Here is a 4,008-nt window from a genome sequence, read left to right on the forward strand (position 1 = left end):
ATTCATGTAGCTCGTCTGCAGCTGCTATCGGGCCGGCCATCTGGAGCTGCGTGCGTATCCCCGCCATGTTGGCGTGCAAAAATTTGAAGCCCGCGCCTTGCAAACGCAGTGTGATTGCAAGGCAAGAAACCCGGTGATTGTTCACAGACATTAATCCGATCCTAATTTGCTACACGCCTTGCAGATTTGGAAACCTAATAAAAGGTGATCGGTGATGTGCAAGTGCAAACCCGAACGAAGAACCACAGTATCACACATTCACACCGCGCCTTTGCAGATTTCCCGCGCACGCAGCATGGCGAGGGGATCTTCTGCCGGCGGCAACAAGGCCGGTGGCACCAAAGCCTCGATCCAAATCGACTGGACGGCGACGTTCGAGGGGTCTCCATCGTCGACCATCGCCGGCGGCGATGGTTCGGCGAAGAAGGACCCGAAGACGCCGACCTCCGGCGATCCGTCGAGCAACAACGCGCAGCCACCGAAGAGCGCAGCCACGCCCCCTGCTGAGGGTAATTCGTCGAGCAAGCCCCCGCGGCCGGCCAACGGTAACTCCCGTGGAGGCGGGCGTGCGAAAAAGGAGGCGCCGGTCGCACCGCCTCCTTGTCCTTCGACGGCCATCTTTGGGGACAAAACCAATCTGGACGCCTTTGGCTGCGATCTCACCGCGGCGGCGGCGAACGCCGACCCCGTCGTTGGGCGCGAGGATGAGATCGACCGCGTGGTGTGCATCCTGTCCCGCAAGTCCAAGAACAGCGCCGTGCTGGTGGGCGCGGCCGGCGTCGGCAAGACGGCCATCGCCGAGGGCCTGGCGCAGCGCATCGCCCGCGGCGAGGTGTCCGGGGTCCTGGCCGGCGCGCGCGTCGTGGAGATCAACGTCGCCGCGATGGTCTACGGCACGAGGGCCCGCGGCACGTTCGAGGAGCGGTTCACCGGCCTCATCGCCGAGGTTGAGGCCGCGGCGGCCGGGAAGGTCGTCCTGTTCATCGACGAGATACACACGCTGCTCGGCGCCGGCCGCTTTTCTGGCTGCATGGACGCGGCCAACATGCTGAAGCCGGCGCTGGCGAGGGGCCGTGTCCGGTGCCTCGGCGCCACGACGCACGCCGAGTACCACCACTACCTTCTCCAGGACAAGGCGTTGGAGCGGCGGTTCCAGAAGGTGCACGTCTCGGAGCCCAGCGAGGACGAAACCGTGGCCATCCTCCGGCGGCTCAAGGCGGCGTACGAGGAGCACCACGGCATGGAGATCCAGGACGAGGCGCTCGTCGCCGCCGCCAAGCTCTCCGGCCGCTATATCCCAGGTAATGAACCATTATATAATTGACTATCCAAACAAACAAATAATGGCATGCGAAACTTCATCCCGAATTCAACGCTTGATTTTCTTTCTGTCTCAGCACGGCATTTCCCGGACAAGGCGATCGATCTTGTTGATGAGGCGTGCGCGACGGCGAGGCTGGTGATGGATCGCCGGAAGAAGCAAGCCACAGGCGACGGCGACAAGCCCTTGGCGCCCAAGGACGAAAACGTCGGACCGGACCATATAGCTCAGGTAATAAGATATATGATGAAGTACCCATCCATTTCCATCCGATTGAAATTTGCACTCCGGTGTCATATCAAACCATCTGAAATTCTCGGGAGCAGACCGTGAGCAAATTAATGGACAGGAATCCCAGTGACCAGTCTCGGGACTGACGAGAGGAAGCGGCTACTGGAGCTGCCGAAGCGGCTGCACCGGCGCGTGATCGACCAGGACGAGGCGGTGAACGTCGTCGCCGAAGCCGTGGTGCGCTCGCGATCGGGCCTCGGGGAGCCAAACCAGCCGTCAGGATCCTTCCTCTTCCTCGGCCCCACGGGCGTCGGCAAGACGGAGCTCGCCAAGGCCCTCGCCGAGCAGCTCTTCGGCAATGAGAAGCTGCTTGTCCGCATCGACATGTCCAAGTACATGGGCAGCAGCTCCGTCACTCGCCTCATCGGCGCATCTCCTGGGCATGTACGTGTTTTTTGTACAGCTTTTTTCTTTGGTACACTACACGCAATCTACGGTTACATGTGGATGATCTGGCATCTGCGTTTGTAGGTCGTATGGGTACGAAAAGGGTGGGCAGCTGACGGAGCTGGTGCGGCAGCGCCCCTACAGTGTGGTCCTCCTGGATGAGGTGGAGAAGGCCGACGCCGCCGTGCTCGACGACGGGCGCGTCACCGACGGGCACGGCCGCACCATCGAGTTCACCAACACCATCATCATCATGACCTCCAACCTCGGGGCGCACCACCTCCTCGCCCGCGCAGCCACAAAGGACATGGAAGCCACCCGCAAGCGTGTGATCGCCGACGTGCGGAGGCACTTCCGCCCCGAGCTCATCAACCGGCTGAGCGAGATGGTGATCTTCCGCCCGCTCTCCGGCGAGCAGCTGCGGAGGGTGGCGAGGATGCAGCTCAAAGGCATTGCCGCGCGCCTCGCCGAGAAGGGCATCGGCCTCGACGTCACGGACGCGGCCCTGGACGTGAGCCTCTCGCGGTCCACCGACCAGGTGCAGATGTACGGCGCGAGGCCGATCAAACGCTGCCTGCAGAAGAACGTCATGACCAGGATATCCAAGATGGTGGTGCGGGAGGAGGTGAACGACGACTGCTACGTGTCTGTCGACGCCGATGAGGAGAAGAAGGACCTGGTGTTTGCCGTGGACAAGCAGAGTTCCAACGAGAACGACGACGCGTCATCCTCTTCCACCAAGAAGAGGAAGAGGCCCCCGGCGAAGCATCTAGTCGTGATTGATGATGACGAAGACGAGTGAAGTGTTTTTCGTTTCAGCCAGACCTGTGTTTTTGGGTCATTGTGTTGCGTTTCTTATCTATGCACTTTAAAAGGCTACAGAATCAACCAATAATTTTGCTAGATATAATTTTGTCATTTACAGTCAACTTGGATTGGGTTGTGGACTTGTGGTCTATATTTTGTTTTCATTATTTTGACGAAAAGACAGCTGCTGCTGATTTTGATCCTATTTAGCGCCTTAAGCACCAGTTCAGAAAATTTTGCTGCCTGGCGCACACCGCTCCTAACACTACGTGACAATTAGGCCCGCCCATCGTAAGTTTTTTTCAGTGTTTTTTGGTAGTTTTTTCTTACGGTTTTTCCTGGCATGGTTTTTACTTTATTTTATTTTCTTTTTATTTCTTTTGTTTTATTTTTCCTTTTTCTGTTTCCTTTTTATATTTCTTTCTTTTAAAAATGCGCGAACTTTTTACAAATTCATTTCCTTTTGCAAATTAGGGATTTTTTTTATAAATTCTTGAAGTTTTTCAAGTCTGCTAACTTCTTTTCAAATTGTGAACATTTTACATTACAGTAAACTTTTTCAAATTACGAGCTTTTGAAAGTCGTCAACTTTTTCAAAATTCATGAACTTTTTGGAAATTGAAACATTTTTCAAATTTCAGATTTGTTCTTCATTTTCATGACCAATTTTAAAATCCATGGACCTTTTAAAAATTCGCTAATATATGAAGTTAATGATTTGTTAAATAATTTATGAATTTTTTTAAATTCATTATTTTTCTCAAATTAAAGAATTTTAAAATCCGTGAAGTTTTTTTCAAATCTGTGAGCTTTCCACAAATTCGTGAACATTTTTTTAATTTTGTAATTTTTTTTGAAATTCACGTATTTTTTCATTTTTCACAAGTTTTTTTTTCAAATTCATGAACAGTTACTAAAATTCATGAACTTTTTTCAAATTTACCAACCTTTCCAATTCATGATTTTTTTACAAATGAGGAACTTTTATTTTCGAACCAATGTCTTGGGTATCAAATGTTATGAGCTGCCTGGAGCACAACAATACAACCAGCAAAGTGGCAGAACAATTGCTTAAAAGCATATACAACTGGAGTTTGGCAAATCCGGACTCCTATACGTCCACGGGCGCATCTGGATACGCCCATGGACATCGCAAATTGCCACATCTTATGAAATCTGGCAAATGGATATCAAAACTACAT

The 4,008-nt window shown here is 52.4% G+C and overlaps 1 pseudogene; it reads left to right on the top strand.

Moving 5' to 3' along the window:
• The first annotated feature begins 295 nt into the window (after nt 1-295).
• On the top strand, nt 296-2,801 carry LOC125554617 (annotated as a pseudogene).
• The last annotated feature ends 1,207 nt before the right edge of the window (nt 2,802-4,008 follow it).

This window comes from Triticum urartu, chromosome 4 (genome assembly GCF_003073215.2).
Source record: "Triticum urartu cultivar G1812 chromosome 4, Tu2.1, whole genome shotgun sequence".
NCBI lineage: Eukaryota > Viridiplantae > Streptophyta > Magnoliopsida > Poales > Poaceae > Triticum > Triticum urartu.